Source organism: Bos indicus, chromosome 24, assembly GCF_029378745.1.
Source record: "Bos indicus isolate NIAB-ARS_2022 breed Sahiwal x Tharparkar chromosome 24, NIAB-ARS_B.indTharparkar_mat_pri_1.0, whole genome shotgun sequence".
NCBI lineage: Eukaryota > Metazoa > Chordata > Mammalia > Artiodactyla > Bovidae > Bos > Bos indicus.
The window spans coordinates 58,108,196-58,126,666 of record NC_091783.1 but is presented as its reverse complement, the minus strand read 5'-3'; the positions used below and the strand labels follow the sequence as shown (position 1 = coordinate 58,126,666).

The window sequence follows — 18,471 nt, the reverse complement described above, 5'->3', positions numbered from 1 at the left end:
CTACATTCACTTGTCTACATTCATTCATTCACGAATATTTATTCAGTACCTGCCTTGTGCCATGTTCTGGCCCAAATACTGTTAAAGGATGGTTTTCATTTTGTTTTGTTTTTATTAAGCCTGCATTTTTTAAAATAGAGCAGTATTAGATTTACAGCAAAACTGAGAGGAAGGTGCAAAGAAATCTTATGTATCTTCTGTCCTCACATATACATAGCCTCCCTCATTCTCAATATGGCCCATGAGCATGGTACACTTGTTACAACTGAGGAACCTACACTGACATGTAATAATCAGTCCGTAGTTTACATTAGGGTTCAGTCCTGGTGTTATATATTCTGTGGGTTTAGACAAATGTATAATGATATATTTGCACCATTATGGTGTCATACGGAGTATTTTTTACTGTCCTAAAAATCCTCTCTGCTCTGCTTATTCATCCCTTCTCCCTCCCAACCCTTTGTAATCGCTGGTCTTTATTCTGTCTCCATTATTTTGCCCTTTTTCAGAATAGTCCATATAGTTGGAATCATACAGCCTTTTCAGATTGGCTTCTTTCACTTAATATGTATTTAAGGTTCCTTCGTGTCTTTTCATGGCTTGGTAGCTCATTTCTTTTTAGTGCTAAATAATGTTCTGTCATCTAGATGTACCACAGTTTGTTTATTCATTCACTTACTGAAGGTCATTTTGGTTGTGTCTAAGTTTCGACAACTGTGAATAAAACTTCTGTAAAGATCTCTGTGTAGGTTTCATGTGGACGAAAGTTTTCAACTCCTCTAAGTACCAAGGAGAGTGATTGCTGGACCATTGGGTAAGAGTGTGTTTAGTTTTGTAAGAAACTCCAGACTATTTCCCAAAGTGGCTAGATCCTTTTGCAACCCCACCCGCAATGAATGAGAGCTCCTGTTGCCTCATAAAACCTGGCCAACACTTGGTGTTTGGGTGTTTCAGATTTTGGATAAGATGGGTTTTTTTAAAAAAAATAAGAAACTTAAAACCATGACTCTCAACAAATGTGCAATGAACACAAGTCAAAGATTTTATTTAACACATTCGTGAATGAAGGAAACAATATATAAACTCAGCAGGGAGTTGAAATGTATTAGCTTAATAGATGCAAAGCAGCTTCTTCCACAGTGGAGGAGGGAAATCCATTGAACCTTCCCCGACAGAATTTATCTGTTTATAATCAAGAACTATTTGCATTAGTATCAGTTTTCTGCAACTTCTGTCTCTCAGAGTTGCGAAATACCTTAGTCAAAGGCAGAGATAACCCAGATAGATGAGCTGGTTAGGATACCCATTACGTTTTACATCTTTGTTAATTCTTTCTTAGAGTGGTTAGAGTACATGCATTCGTGCTCAGTCACTAAGTCGTGTCTGACTCTTTGTGAGTACTGTACTGTAGCCCACCAGGCTCCTATTGTTTATGGGATTTCCCAGGCAAAAATACTGGAGTGGGTTGCCATTTCCTCCTCCAGGGGATCTTCTCCACCCAGGAGACACTGAACCCGTGTCTCCTGCATTGTCAGGTGGATTCTTTACCACTGTGCCACCAGGGAAGCCCGTGCTTAGAGTACAAGGTTGACTGAATACAATCTCTGCTTATGGCAAAGAAAGGGAGTAGTGAGTGAGTAGTCTGTTGGCAGCAAGAAGGAAGACTGAAAATACGAAGGGGAAGGTACCATGTGGAGCATTAAGAGAGGGGAAAACAGAAACAAAAACTCCTCACATACAAAGGAATTCCTAAGAGGCTGTCAGCAGCTAGTTTAGCAGCACTGTATGAGATGGAAGACATTCCCATGTACAACACACTCCCATAGACATTGCCGCTTTCTCCTTCCTAGTCAAGAAAACGTATCTGAGCAATAACACCAAGTATCATAGATACGGCATTACAACAGGAAAAGTCTGGAATCAGGTCTAATTTACTCTCTCTAATGCCAGTCATTTAGCTTCTTTATAATTTTCTTTATTTTTGGCTATGCTGGGTCTTCGTTGCTGCGAGGGCTCTTCTCTAGTTGGGGCGAGCAGGGGCCACTTTTCGTTGCAGTGCACAGGCTTCTCACTGCAGTGGCTTCTCTACTGGCAGAGCGTAGTTCTAGGGTATGTGGGTTTCAGTAATTGCAGCATGTGGGCTCAGTTGTGGTTCCCGGGCTCTAGAGCACAGGCTCAATAGTTGCGGCTTAGTTGCTCCTTGGCAGGTGGGATCCTCCCAAACCAGGAGTTGAACGCATGACTTCTGTATTGGCAGGCAGATTCTTTACCACTGAGCCATCAGGGAAGCCCAATCATTTATTATCTGCAAAGCAAATCAGAAGCGCTGATACATCAATGATTAGCACTAGCAAATCACCCGGCATGCATTTCAATGGAAGGTAGGGACTGCAATTGATGTGACGTTTCTCATGGCCGTGAGACACTTTTTTGGGGTTTTCAAAAGGGTGCTATGTTAATCCACCCAAGTCTTTTGACTTTGTGACACTAACAATCGCGTTGGACTGTGATGTAGTTTCTGAAGAAATTAATCTAATAATATTTACCAACTATTATACTAATCAGTACTCTCTTAGGTTGTATGAGGAACACTGTTGGCCATAGCAGTGTTCATCTCATAAGGGCATCACAGTTCCTCAAAAAGTTAAACATAGAATCATCATATGACCCAGCAATCACTCTTCTGGAACAGACCCAAAAGAATTGCAAGCAGCAAGTCAAACAGATCCCTGTACACCAATATTTGTAGCAGCATTATTCACAGTGAACCAAAATGTGGATATGGCCCAAATGTTCATTAACAGATGAATGGAAAAGCAAAACATGGCACATATATACAAAGCAATGTAAGGTAGCCTTAAAAAGGGAGGGATTTCTGACATATGCTCTAACATGGAGGGACCTAGAAAGCATTATGTTAAGTGAAATATGCCAGAAAGAGAAGGGCAAATATTGTATCATTCCATTTATAGAAGGTCCCTTGAATAGGCAAATTCATAGAGACAGAAAGTAGAATACTGTAGAGGTCAGCAGAGCTGGGGAAATGAGGAGTTACTGCTGAATGAATGTCAAGTTTCTCTTCAGGATGCTGAAAAAGTTCCGGAAACGGATAGTGGTGATGGTCGCACAACGTTGTGAATGGACTTAATGCCACTGAAGTGACAAGTGACAAGTGGAAGTTGCTCAGTCGTGTCCTATTCTTTGTGACTCCATGGGCTACAGTCCATGGACTTCTCCAGGCCAGAATACCAGAGTGGGTAGCCTCTCCCTTCTCCAGGGGATCTTCCTAACCCAGGGATCAAACCCAGGTCTCCCGCATTGCAGGTGGGTTCTTTACCAGCTGAGCCACAAAGGAAGCCCAAGAATACTGGAGTGGGTAGCCTCTCCCTTCTCCAGGGGATCTTCCTAACCCAGGGATCAAACCCAGGTCTCCCGCATTGCAGGTGGATTCTTTACCAGCTGAGCCACAAAGGAAGCCCAAGAATACTGGAGTGGGTAGCCTCTCCCTTCTCCAGTGGATCTTCCCAACCCAGGAAGGGTCTCCTGCATTGCAGGCGGATTCTTTACCAATTGAGCTATGAGGGAAGCCCACTGAATTATTTACTTAAAAAGTTAAAATGGTAAACTTTATGTTGTATATGGTTTACACATACACACTAAGGAAACTTAGAAACCTGAGAAACTTTAAAAACATACTGATACCTGGCCACAATCCTCAGAGATCTGATTTTAATTGGTCTGAGGTCTTCTTTAGTTTTTTTTTTTTTTTTCTTAACAGTAGTTCTAAAAGTCCCTCAGGTAATTTGACTGCACAGCCAGCTTTAGTCTTCAGGGTGGTAGTATACAGCCTCGACTACACATTAGACGCACCTGGGGAGTTTTAAAATATATTGGTCTGAGTCTCACACCCACAATTCCAATTTAATTGGCTTGGTGATGCTGCCTGGTCCCTGAGAATTTGTTCTTGAATTTCCCATCTGTTTCTAATATGCAGCCAAGGTGAGACCCACCACTCTGGGAGAGTCCAGGATCTCAGCCTTTCATTCCACCTTTGGAGAACTAGCACTTCCGTTTCCGACAGTGATGAAACCAAGGGCATGGTGGGAAAGGATCTTCTGATGAGTCAGAGGGCCAACTTCTTCAAGGCTACTTGATTCTTTCTCTTTCCCTTTACAGTCAGAATGTTAAAAGTAGGAAAACAGAGCAAACCAGCAGAGAGTCCAGGAGAAAGAGGTCCAACTATTTGGCTCATTCCTGAGGGAGAAAGGCTCTTTATTCTTTTAGGCATCTGGCTCCTCCCAGCTTCTAACATGGGCACTAGCCCCCCTGCCCAGCCCAGGTCCCACTTAGATTCCTCCCTCTCCCCAAGAGAGCCTCAGAGCTGACCTATCTGGCCAACATTCCAGAGAGCCAGAGCTGTTAAGAGTATCTCGATCAAGGGACCTTCGCCCTGGAACTGTCCAGACAGTCCATTGGACAGGTTCGATCCCTGCTAGGGGAACTAAGATCCCACATGCCGTGTGGCCAGGAAATCAAAACATAGAAGCAATGTTGTAACAAATTCGATAAAAACTTTAAAAATGATCCGCATCAATAGAATTTTTAAAAAATTCTATAAGCTTTTCACTGAGCAACTCATGAATTTTATTAGAAAACTTCAGTAAATATATAAAGATATAGATACTATCTGTATATAGATCAGAACACTGAGGCTCCTAGAAATTTTTATGGTATCTTAGTAAAGATAAACAATAATTATTTCATAGTAAAGGAGAAGGGGGCGACAGAGGATGAGATGGTTGGATGGCATCACCGACTCAAGGCACACGAGTTTGAGCAGACTCCGGGAGATGTGAAGGACAGGAAAGCCTGGCTTGCTGAAGTCTGTGGGGTCGCTAAGAGTCAGACGCGACTTAGCGACCGAACAACAAAGACAAGTGAGAACAGCGTGAAGTGCAGATGGGGTTGTCTGAAGAACACAACACTCGTCAGGGTCAGCGCTAAAGAGCGCCTTAGCGGACTTTGGCCAATAGCTGCAATTTCACATGAGAGCCTTGTGGCCTAAAGACGGTTTCTCTCTCTTCTTAAGCCTCTGCCACAGAAGCTCTCAAAGTGTGGGCCTGGGCCCGACAGCATCCACTTTTTAGCTATGCAAATTCTCGGGCCCCACGCCAAACCTACTGAAGAAAACTCATGGCGTGGACCCCCTTCTATCACCTGAACGAGCCCTTCTGGTGAGTCTGATCCACGCTGTCTGAGAACCAAACCCCCACACTTCAGCTTTAAAATAACTTCTCTTAGATCATTTTCAGCGACACAGAGAATTACTTCCTGTTTTATGTCTAAATTTATCTCTGTAAAGCTTTGCAGGGCGTGGCATGCAGTCTGCACAAGGGCAGAGGCACCTTCACGGGTAACAGTGGAGAGTGGGGTTCAGCAGAAGCGGGATATGCAGACAGGGTTGGTGGTTGGCAGGCCAGGGTGGGACAAGGGCTGGTCTTCGCCCCTTCCCATTCCCGCTCATCGATAGCTTCCGGGACCAAGATCTACTCCAAAGAGGAGTGCAGCACAGCTCATTTGGGGTCTGGGTTTCAAAGACAAGTGACTCTGAGTCGAGGGGGCACAGAGTGCGGATAAATGTTAGGAGAAATACGGGAGAGACGCGGGTGTCTCATGGGCTGATTGACACCGTTCAGAAGTGGTCTGAATAAAGCGACCCAGAAGGGAGAAGGGTTTAGCCCTCTGGGAGCTGAGCACTGACAAGCTGAAAAAGCTCCAGATGACTGGCTGTGGTCCAGGGCAGGATTCTGCTGCTCTCCATCCACTCCTGCCAGCCCAATGTTAGGGGAGAAGCCCAGGTCCTCAGGCTGCCCGAGGGATGGGGATTCAGGATGCCAAGGGAGCCATCTAGGTGGCCTGTGTTTCTGAGGTCTTCACCGTGCTCTTTGGAAGGACTGCTCTGTCTTCCTGGAGTGGCACTCTCTTCTCAGAAATATTGCTTTTCAGCACATGGTTCAATGGGAGCCCCCAGTTTCTTACCAATTGGCTTTCTTAATTTACCTAATGATTGGCTGGAGCTAGGTATGATCCCCAATATTGGTCAGTCCTGGGGATTTTTTATTTTATTTTTTTAATTGGAGTATAGTTGCTTTATGAAGAAGGAAATGGCAACCCATTCCAGTATTCCTGGCTGGAGAATTTCATGGACAGAGGAGCCTGGAGGGCTACAGTCCATGGGGTTGCAAAGAGTCAGAAATGACTGAAGCGACCGAGCAGCCATGGTTGCTTTAAGTCCTGGGGATTTCTCTCTTTTTTAAAAAATAATTTAATTAATTTATTTATTGGATGTGCTGAGTCTTCACTGCTGCGAGGGCTTTTCTCTAGTCGTGGATGGGGGAGCTACTCTCCAGGCTTGGATGTGCTGAGTCTTCACTGCTGCGAGGGCTTTTCTCTAGTCGTGGAGGGGGGGAGCTACTCTCCAGGCGAGGGGCGAGGGTTTCTCGCTGCAGTGGCCTCTCTCGTTGTGGAGCACAGGCTCCAGGGCCTGAGGGCTCAGTCGTTTTGGCTCCCGGGCTCAGTAGTCATGGTGCTTGGGCTTAGTTGCTCCGAGGCATGTGGGATCATCCTGGACCAGGGGTGGAACCCGTGACCCCTGCATTGGCGGGCTGATTCTTTACCACTGAGCCACCAGGGAAGCCTAGTCCTGGGGATCTCTGACCTTTGACTTGATGAAGAGGGTCTCCAGCTCTCTCAGTTGGCAAGCCCATGAGGTATGAGTCAGCCCTCCTACGGCCGTGTCCCCGCCAGCTATGGGGAAGAACCCGTCCACAGAGGGAGAGATTGACCCTGAGAGAAGCAGCCATGAGAGATGGAGAAAGCGGCACTCCCACCTTGCTTGTGGTTGTCCCCGAAGCCCAACTCACACTCACCTTTCCTGCACTGCGGTTGGCTGAGCTGACAGATTTTTCCCTTTTTGCTGTGGGGGAAGGGAGAAAAACTTTCCTTCTACCCTCTTCTGTTCTGTACCTGGGGCCTGTGAATTACACTGGTAAACAACAAATGAGCAGGAGAAAGGGTTTGTTTCCAATGCACATGGGAACCATCAAAGGAAATAGCTGGCCTCTTAAATGGTTAAAGAATTGTATACCTAATTTAGTGGAAGAGAGTCTTATGGGAAGAACAAACAAATAGGCTTCTTTGGAAAGACAAATGGGTTTAGGAAGAGAGATGGGAGATGAGAAAGTTTGCGACAGTGCTTCTTTACGCAGGTATGAGTGGCCTTTCTTGTTCTTGAAGCACACACAGTGACACACAGGGACACAGCTGTCATTATAATACACAGTATTTGCACTGCCCTAAAAATCTGTGCTCCAGCTGTGTACCTGCTCCACCCTCATCCCTGGCAACCACTTCCTTGTTCCTTCTCTGGAGAAGGGAATTGGGTTAGGTTTTATTTGGCTTCTCCCTTGTTGGGGGTATGTCCAGCCTGAAGAGGAATTTATGGGAGCCTTATTTCCCAGAAGTCATTGCTTTTAGCCAGATAAGGAAAGTTCCTTATCTGAGGGCTTTTTTTTTTTTTTGCATCTGTTGAATCTCAAATGTAGCACCATATACCCCTTGTACCTACACGTATATAGCTTCCCCCGTTAGCAACGTCACTCATTAAAATGACACATTTGGTAGAATTGATGAACCTGTACTGCCGCGTCATCATTATCCCAAAGTTCACGGCTACTGCTACTGCTAAGTCACTTCAGTCGTGTCCGACTCTGTGTGACCCCATAGACGGCAGCCCACCAGGCTCCCCGATCCCTGGGATTCTCCAGGGAAGAACACTGGAGTGGGTTGCCATTTCCTTCTCCAATGCATGAAAGTGAAAAGTGAAAGTGAAGTTGCTCAGTCAGGTCCGACTCTTAGCAACCCCATGGACTGCAGCCCACCAGGCTCCTCCGTCCCTGGGATTTTCCAGGCAAGAGTACTGGAGTGGGGTGCCATCGCCTTCTCCGCCAAGGTTCACAGTTTACCGTAAACTTCCCTCTGGCTGGTGTACATTCAGTCTGCAGACTCGGGCTTCCCAGGCGGTGCAGTAGTGAAAGAGCCTGCCTGCCAACACGAGAGATGAAAGAGATGTGGGTTCTGTCCCTGGGGCGGGAAGGTCCCTTGGAGTAGGAAATGGCAACCCACTCCCGTTCCTTGGACAGAGGAGCCTGGTGGGCTACAGTCCAGGGGTTTGCAAGCTGTCGGACATGACAGAGCAACTAACACTAAGACACAAATGAATGAGAGTTCCTGTTGCCCCACAAGCAGGCCAGAACTTAGTATCATCTGTGTTCCAATTTTTGGTCATTCTAATAGGTGTGTAATCGTTCTTTCTAAAATTACGTCATCTGCTTTATAAATCCTTTATTAAGTATTCTTGTACCTCTTTAGAGCTTAAAGTCGACTTCAGGGGCCTCAGCTGAAAATTTCACTTTACCATCCTGTTACCCTTATCTTCCTTAACTTGGTATTTCCCCAAACTCATTGATATCCATAAACTTGCGGATGTAAAAGCTCCCACATCTTCATGATATATAGCAATGACTTGGAAGGCTTATTACTTTCCTCCCTTGAGAAGCATTTTCCTTTATTCCTACCTGTCATTTACTGTCACTGAGCCAACACTTGGAGCTTTGCATACTCTTTCATATCATTATGACTAGGTGGTTAGAAAAATTCGCTTGTGTAGAATTTCCCCAAGAATTTTATCACTATAAGTAATTTCCATCTGCTTATTTGTACAGTATTAATCAACTATCCTTTCTTTTCTTCTGAAAAACATAGTACTCTTCACTCAATGGATAGGTTGTTTTTGCATTTATTTATTTATTTAAATGGGAAGAATGTCTTGTACAGTCATTGTGAGGATTAGACATGTTTGTTTATTCATTTTATTATGATGATGATTTTGGCTGTGGTGGGTCTTCGCTGCAGTGAGCACGTTCTCTCTAGTTGCAGCACACAGGCTCTCTGATTGCCCCATGGCATGTGGGATCTTAGCATACCTGTGTGCTCTGCATTGAAAGATGGATTCTTAACCACTGGATCATTAGGGAGGTCCCTGTTCTTGCATTTAGACTCTCCTGCATTTTATGACAGATTCCTCTTAGGGCGTCCTCTGGAACAAACATATATATATATATATATATATATATACTCCTTTTTTGCATGGAAGTAGCATTGGCAACTTGGTAATCTAGCTCAGCGGTTATTTGTAGTATCAGTTTTACCAACAGTAATACAGTTTCATCCCCAGCTGTCTTCAGAGCTCTTCAAAGGACACTGCCTAATTCTGTTAACTGAATTTTCAGGTGATCTGCCAACTGAGTTTTAAATAGCTTCTGTTTAATCGAATGCCTTAGACCTATTTGCTTCAAAATACATTTGGAAATAAGATTATGCCTACATGATGGCATAAAGAAAGACCAGGGCAGAGCAAGCTTAACCGCTGCAATCAGTCACATCGTTCCCAAGTGCCTGCTTGCACTGCCTTGCTCTAGTACAGAACGAAGTAATAGGGACTCGAGGTTTTGACTGTAAACTTGGTTTCATCGAGTTATGTTTCCTCCCTTTGTGGTTAGCCACTTGGGAGGGGATTTCCGGAGATGCAGGCAGTACAGTTTGTTTCCCAAAATATTTTGCATTGTTTTGAGTGAGAGAGTGCGTTGCCTACTGTGCAAAACCTGGGTCTCTGAGAGCTAATATGACATATAGCTGTAATCACGTGGTCAGAATTTGTCTTAGTGGTGAGGGGAGGCCCCTCTTTCATAAGAAAAGGAAACTTTAAAAAAACATATGTTCTTTTTTAGTTTGGTAAAATACACGCAACATAAAGTGAATCATTTTTCCTTCCAGGTTTATCGAGGTATAATTTAAGACTTTCTATTCTAAATTTATGAGTTTAAGGTGTGCAGCACAAATACTTGACTTATATACATCATGAAATGATTATCAGTATAAGTTCAGTGAACATTCATCATCACATAGAGACACAAAATTAAAGAAATGGAAAAAAAGTTTTCTGCTTGATAAGAACTCTTAGGATTTACTCTCAACTTTCGTATGTAACATGCAGCAATGTTAATTACATTAACCATGTTGTACACTATATTCCTAGTACTTATTTATCTTATAACTGGAAGTTCCTACCCTTTGATTGCTTTCCTTCAGTTTCTCTTCCCTCTGTTCCCCACTACTGGTATCCATAGATCTAATCTCTTTTTTTCTATGAGTTTGTTTGCTTGTTTATTTGTTTTTAAAGTATAATTGACCTACCATATTATGTTAGTTCCTGTGATTTTTTTCTATCCTTTCAAATATGGTAAAATACACATAACATTTTTTTACCATTTTAGCCACTTTTAATTGTCCAATTAGGGCTCCCCTGGTGGCTCAGCAGTAAAGAAGCCGCCTGCCAACGCAGGAGATGTAGATTCAATCCCTGGGTTGGGAAGATCCTCTGGAGAAGGAAATGGCAACCCTCTCCAGTATCCTTGCCTGGAAAATCCCATGGATAGAGGAGCCTGGCGGGCTACAGTCCATGGGGTCGCAAAGAGTCGGACACGATTTAACGATGAAACGACAGCAACAAGTGTAAAATAAGTGGCATTAAGTTGTCAACGTTATATAACCATCACCACTACTTATTCCCTGAAGCTTTTAATCATGCCAAACAGACTCTATATCCATTTAATAATAACTCCCCATTTCCCCTTTCCTCCAGCTCCTTGGTAACCTCTATTCCACTTTTTGTTTCTATGAATTTGCCTCTTCTAGGTACTTTGCATAAATGGAATCCTGTATTTGTCCGTTTGTTTCTGGCTTATTTCACCATAGTGCTTCCATGGACCCTCTGTGTTGTAGCATGTGTCAGAACTTCCTTCCTTTCAAAGGCTCTTCGTAGTCCATTGTATGGATTTGGCACATTTGTTTGTCCATTCATCTGATGATGGACATTTGAGCTGTTTCCAGCTTTGGGTTGTTGTGAATACCGCTGCTATGAACATGGGTATATAAGGGTCTCTTTGTGTTCTCATTTGTAATTCTTTTGGGTATAATATACCTAGGAGTGGAGACTTACAGTAATACCACTTTTTGAGGAACTGAAGAAAGGACAACTTTTGAAGTATTTTTTTTCTTCACTAACCACAGGTTGCCTCTGCAAATATGATGTGATGGAATGTCTCAGAATACACTATTGCCATTTAGAGCCACGTGGTTTGAAGTCATGGGTACACCCCCCACAGCCCGTGAAATGTTCTAGAAGCTGGTTTAGCATTCCTGATACCTGATACTGGCTGGGGGAGGCAATTCACTTTGGGGCATCTTGTCTGAACCCATGATATCACCTTACAAAGAACTCCAAGTCTTTTCCAAAAGCACCCTGATTTTCAGGACAACCCCAAAGCTAACATTGCATCCTTGGATTGTTCCGGATTGGATCTCTACAGACACGGACTAAATCCCAGGATTGTCCAGGCAAGACTAGAAAATCACCTAAGCCACCTACCTCTTTCTAAACTATCAAATTACTTTTGTCACTAAGTCCTGCCAATTTTAATTTTTCCATATCACTTGATCCTATCTTCTTTCGTCTCTGCTGTCACCCTCCTAGTCCAGGTGACCCTCACCTCTCTTATGAACTTGTGTGATGGCATTTCACACTGGTCTTCCCTCATGTACCCTTGTTCTTCACACTGTAGCCAGAATCAGTTTTGAAATTCAGATCTGATGTCAGCAATAGCGGTTTGGTGGAAGGGGACCAGACAAGATAATTATAGAGTTCATATGGAAAAGTAAACGGTAATAATCAGGAAGTTTTTGAAAAGCATGCATAGTGAGAAAAGACCAGCTCTAGCAAAAAGCAAAGTAGATTTAAAAAGCCATAAATACTAGAACAGTTTCATGTCATTCCATGGCTAGGCAGATCAGTGGAACAGAATATAGAACCATAAAAAGAGACCCCAGATAGATGAGAACTTAAATTATAATGAAGATGACATTTTGAATCACTGGGGACGCCAGTCCAGGTCTGATGCATGAGACTGGGTACTCGGGGCTGGTGCACTGGGATGACCCAGAGGGAAGGGATGGGGAGGGAGGTGGGAGAGGGGTTCAGGATGAGAAACACATGTGCACCCGTGGCGGATTCATGTCAGTGTATGGCAAAACCACTACAATATTGTAAAGTAATTAGCCTCCAATTAAAATAAATAAATTTATATTAAAAAGAATCACTGGGGAAAATTCGAATAAATAGGTGCTGAGACAAATGGGAAAAACTGTTTCCTTGATTCATGCATTACACCAAAACAAATTCCAAGTGTATCAAAGATTTAGGTAACTTAAAAAAATCTTAAAACAAGAAGAGAATTCAGGAGAATGTCTTCCTGCCCAGGATTTGCTAAAAAAAAAAAACTTTGACCATCACCACCAACTTTAAGAATTTGAGGGGCTTCCCTGATGGCTCAGTGGTAAAGAAGCCACCTGCCAATGCAGGAGACACAGGTTCGATCCCTGGTCTGGGAAGATCCCACGTGCTACAGAACAGCTAAGCCCGAGCACCACAACCATTGAGCCTGGGCTCTACAGCCCGAGAGCTGCAGCTGCTGAGCCTGCACATCCTGGAGCACGTGCTCTGCAACAAGAGAAGCCCCTGCAGTGGGAAGCTCACACACCACAACAAGGGAGTAGCCCTCACTCGCTGCAATGAGCGGAAAGCCCATGATGCAATGAAGACCCAGCACAGCTGGAAAAAAAAAAAGAATTCTAGGAATTCAAAATTTCAAAACAAATGAGTGACATATCCTGAGTTCAGAGGAGGGAGAAGGAGGAAGGTTGGGAGGAGGTGGAAGGAAGGTGTCAGTAAGGCTACAGTGGGAGAGATGATAATAGAGTGTGTTTGAGGGAAAATAAAGAGATGGGCCAATGGGGGAGGAGCAGAGTCCAGGGAAGCATTTCTACTGAAGGGTCAAGGTGTTCTGGTCCTGGGAGGGAGCTCTTGGGTGGTCCAGCTTCTCAGCAGTATAAAATATATTCGCCTTGGGAGGTCTCGGAACTGCTGATGATACATGCCATGGACAGTCTGTGTCATCGATTAAGCTCTGATCCATACCCATTACCAGTTGATAAAGCTGAAGTATGGCTGAAATGGACAAAGTCAAAGAACCTGAGCAGCTTGAATGTTTGAAGATAAGGTTGGCCTCCTGCCTACACAGGAGCAGAACAATCCTGAAACAAGACCTACATTTCCCGCAGAATTTGCTTCTAGGTCGTCTTTCATCACAGGACAAGAGAGGACTCGGGAATGTCAGGCTGAGAGGTTTTATTAGCCTCTCATTAGCTTTATTTCATTAATGATGGGCAGGGGTGGGGGAGGGGCGGTTTTCCTGGTGTCTCGGTGGTAAAGAAGCCGCCTGTCAATGCAGGCAACTTGGGTTCGATCCCTGGGTCAGGGAGATCCTCTGGAGAAGGAAATGGCAACCCACTCCGGTATCCTTGCCTGGAGAATCACATGGGCAGAGGAGCCTTGCGGGCTACAGTCCATGGGGTCGCAAAAGCGATGGATACGACTTAGCGAGTAAACAACAGCGGCGAATTAATGATGGGGAATTCTAGAAGCAAGGGAGACATGAAAAACAGCAACAGTGTTTCTAGAAGTTTGGTTCCATGGCCCTCTGCTGACAGCCTCAGAGGGCAGCTGGGGTGCTGGGAAGTGGTGGTGAGAGTGGCTGACCTGGCAAGAGGTGGTTGGTACGCTGTGGCCATGGTCCCATCACTAAGGCGGGGGGAGTTGGACAGAAACAAATGGACTCCAGTGTTCACTCATAAAGTAAGTGAATGTGGAGAATGCTTGGGTAACACACACACATGCTAACTGGTTGTTTTAGTGTCACGATCACATGTAGAGATACCTGCAGGTGGAGATATTTTTCACCCTGGTATGAGGTTCTCTTTCTGATTTCAGGAAGATAGGTTTGTACAACTTACGAGAAAATAAAGAGAAAGAAGGGCCATGTTTTCAAGGGATGTGGGCATAAATCCTCTCATGGAGGCAGTGAAAACATGCCGGAAAACGAAGCCCAGAACTCAGCCAAAGAAATCTTTTACACCTAGAGAGGAATCTCATTGCATGGAGTTTGTGTAGGACTCTGAAGTTCAAGAAAGTGAGAGAGGCAATGGGGGGTACAGTGGGCTTCAGAAAGCTATGAGCTAGGGGAGATACCGCCTTTGTGAAGTTTTGTTCCAGGTAAGGAACTTATCTTGGAAGAAAAGTTATGACAAACCTAGATAGCGTATTAAAAAGCAGAGACCTCACTTTGCTGACGAAGGTCCATATAGTCAAAGCCATGGTTTTTCTAGTAGTCATGTATGGATGTGAGAGTTGGGCCATAAAGAAGGCTGAGCACTGAAGAATTGATGTTTTTAAACTGTGGTGCTGGAGAAGACTCTTGAGAGTCACTTGAACAGCAAGGAGATCAAACCAGTCCATCCTAAAGGAAATCAACCCTCATCAGAAGGACTGATGCTGAAGATGAGGCTCCAATACCTTGGCCACCTGATGTGAAGAACTGACTCATTGGAAAAGACTCTTATGCTGGGAAAGATTGAAGGCAAAAGGAGAAGGGGGTGACAGAGGATGAGATGGCTTGGTGGCATCACCAACTCATTGGACATGAGTATGAGTAAGCTCTGGGACATAGTGAAGCATGAAGCACAGGGATGCCTAGTGTGCTGCAGTCCCTGGGGTGGAAAATAGCTGGACACGACTTAGCAACTGAACAACAGCAAGGAACTTACCTTTTTCCTGCTATTTATCAATTAGATAAAGTCAATTGGCCTCTTAATTGATGGCATAACTAGAAAACTAAATGATAGGAACAGGAAACATCATATTTTGCCAAAACCCTGACTTAAGATCAGATTAGCTTTTCTGTGTTCTAGAATGAATGTTATTGGGCTTCCCTGATGGGTCAGTGGTAAAGAATTCCACTTGCCAATGCAGGATACACGGCTTCGATCCCAATCTGGGAAGGTCCCACATGCTGTGGAACAACCAAGCCCCTGCACCGCAGCTATTGAGTCTGGGCTCTAGAGACCAGGAGCTGCAGCTGCTGAGCCCACAAGCCACAACCGCTGAAGCTGGAGCGCCCTAGAGCCCGTACTCTGCAACAAGAGAAGCCCCCGCAATGAGAAGCCCATGCCCTGCAACCAGAGAAAAAGCTTGTGCAGCAACGAAGACCTAACACAGCCAAAAATAAAATAATAAAAAAGAATGTTATGAATGCAGAATTTGGGGCATTAAAGTCTTCAAGGCTACCTGACCAGCAGGCAACACGTGGTACAAAAGTTCAGGAGAGCTGTCCCCCTGACCTTTGCAGAGATCCTTGGGGCACACGTGGTGCCCCCGCCACCTTTACGTTTGTTGGAGGATGGTCTCGTGTGGTGTCTTGTTACGTTTGAGAGCAGCATCCTGACACTGTCAGTTGAGCAAGTGTCACACGAGGTGGCTGGTGGTAATTCTTGTCCCAGGCCTTTGGCTCCCTGGATATCTGTCACGAGGAATATCATGTTCGGGAGGATTTATTCACCAGGCGTCTGCTTCTTGGACTCATGGGAACTGAAATCCAAAGTAACCACTCAAAGCTACTGCCTTATTTCAAATTCTATTATAAAGTAATAGTAATCAAAGCGGTATTGTACTGTTGTAAAACAGAGACCAATGGAAGAGAATAGAGAGCCCAGAAGTAAAACCGCCTGTATAGAGTCAACCAAACTTTTACAAGTAGGTGCCAAGATCACACAATGAGGAAAGTTTCTTCTATAAATACTGCTTAGAAACTGGATATCCACCTGCAAAAGAATGAAACTGGACACTTTCACTGTACACAAAAAGTAACTCAAATGAATTAAAGATTTGAATGTAAATAACGTCTGAAACCATAAAACTCCCAGAAGAAAACAGAGGGGAAAAGGTTCTTGACATTGATCTTGACAATGATACCTTGAATATGACACCAAAATCACAAGCAACAGAAGCGAAAATACCCAAGTGAGACTGTGTCGAACTAAAAGGCTTTTGCACAGCTAAGGAAGCAGTGGAAAGGCAACCTGCAGGATGCGAGAAAAGATTTTCAAACTTTATACAAATTATACTTCAGTATTCTGGAAAGAATATAAAATTCAAATCAAAAATAATTTTAAAGGATAGACAAGGGAGCCATTAACTGTTTTCTTATACATTTTAAAAAGTTTTACTGAAATATAGATTACATAAAATAAAATTCTCCGAATGTTAGTGTATGACTCACCAATGTTTAATATATTGATAGTTGTGCAGACATTTACCACCATCTGGCTTCAGAGCATTTCATCATTTCCCTAAGTTCCGTTGTGTCCATTTGCAGCTTATCTTCTCGCCTGCCCCAGGCCCGAGGTAACTGCTGACATCTTTTTTCTCTGTATAAATACAATTTGTCTCTTCTGGACATTTCATTTTACAAACGGCACCATTCATTATACGGCCTTTTGCACCTAATTTTTAGATTGATTTATTTACTGATTTTTGGCTGTACTGGGTCTTTGTTGCCGCTCGAGCTTTCTCTAATCTTGGTGAGTGGGGGCCACTCCAGTTGCAGTGTGTGGGTTTCTCACTGTGGTTAGCTTCTCTCGTTGCAGAGCACAGGCTCCAGAACACGGGCACAGTCGTTCGGACCCAGGGCTTAGTTGCCCCCAGCCATGTGGCATCTGTCCAGATCAGGGATCAAACCCGTGTCCCCGGCACTGGCAGGCGGATTCTTCACCGCTGATCCACCAGGGCAGCCCCTGCATCTAGTTCTTTACTTAGCATAATGTTTTTGCCTTTCTTCAGAGTTGTAGTATGTATCTGGGTCCTTTTGCTTTTACTGCTGAATAGTATGGACGGATGTACTATAATTTGTTTTATCCATTCACTGGATGACTGCTCCTTGGACTGTTTCCACTTTTTGGCATACAGGTTTTTGTTTGGATATGTGTTTTCATTTCTTACAGGTAGATTTCTAGGAGTGGAATTGCTCGGTCGTATGGTCAAGTATGATACGGTTTAAGAAACCGCCAAACTGTTTTCCAAAGTGGCCGTGCCACTGGCAGTGTATCAGTGTTCCAGTTTTTTCAGATCCATGTGAGTGCATGTGGTATTTTCTGTCTCTTATTACAGCCATCCTACTGGCTATGTAGTGGCATCTCATTATGGTCTAATCCCTTAATGATTAATGGTGCTGAGCACCCTTTCATGTGCTTATTAGCCATTTGTGTATTTTATTTAATTCAATATCTAGTCAACGCTTTTGTCCATTTTTTAGTTGGGTTATTTGTGTTTCTATTGTTGAGTTTTGAGAGATTTCAATAATATATACATTTCAAGTATATATATATAGATTAATTTAAAGAATATACATAATATGTTATCATATATAAATATATATATATATATAATGGTTTGCACTTTATCCCAGTCTGTGGTGTGTAGTGATATCCTTTAAAACAAAGGAATTTTTAATTTTAATAAAACTCAATTTCCCAATTTTTTTTTTTCTGGATCGTGATATTGGTGTCAGAAAAAACACCAATTTGATGCTTTTGAACTGTGGTGTTGGAGAAGACTCTTGAGAGTCCCTTGGACTGCAAGGAGATCCAACCAGTCCATCCTAAAGGAAATCAGTCCTGAATATTCTTTGGAAGGACTGATGTTGAAGCTGAAACTCCAATACTTTGGCCATCTGATGCAAAGAAGTGACTCATTGGAAAAGACGCTGATGTTGGGAAAGATTGAAGGAAGGAGACGGGGACAACAGAGGATGAGATGGTTGGATGGCATCACCAACTCAATGGACATGAGTTTAAGTAAACTCCAGGATTTGGTGATGGACAGGAAGACCTGGTGTGCTGCAGTCCATGGGGTTGCAAAGAGTCAGACATGACTTAGCAACTGAGCAACAACAACCAGTCAAGAATGTCATCAGTTCAGTTGAGTTCAGTTGCTCAGTTGTGTCCGACTCTTTGTGATCCCATGGACTGCAGCACGCCAGGCCTCCCTGTCCATCTTGTATGACCAAAAAGAATGTCATAGAGACTTGCTATTAGTACCCAAAGTTGAGATTTTCTCAACCATAAATGCTTCTCATATTGTTACATGAGCAATCAAATGGTGATTTTCAGAGCATTAAAATGGCTGCCTACATTGTCTATCTTTATAGTTGCTTTAGAGTGAGAAGATTTTCTAGCCTCCTCATTGAGTCATAGTTCAGCTCAGTTCAGTTCAGTTGCTCAGTTGTGTCTGACTCCTTGTGACCCCATGAACTGCAGCACACCAGGCCTCCCTGTCCATCACCAACCCCCGGAGTTCACTCAAACTCATGTCCATTGAGTCGGTGATGCCATCCAGCCATCTCA

The 18,471-nt window shown here is 43.8% G+C and overlaps 1 long non-coding RNA gene across 1 annotated transcript; it reads right to left on the bottom strand.

The window, feature by feature from the left end:
* Positions 1 to 1,024: 1,024 nt before the first annotated feature.
* Positions 1,025 to 16,718, bottom strand: LOC139179495 (uncharacterized). Its single transcript, XR_011563866.1, has 2 exons — positions 16,350 to 16,718; positions 1,025 to 2,305 (listed from the first exon to the last, which is right to left on the bottom strand). It is a non-coding gene; the product is annotated as an uncharacterized lncRNA (long non-coding RNA).
* Between the last annotated feature and the right edge of the window lie 1,753 nt (positions 16,719 to 18,471).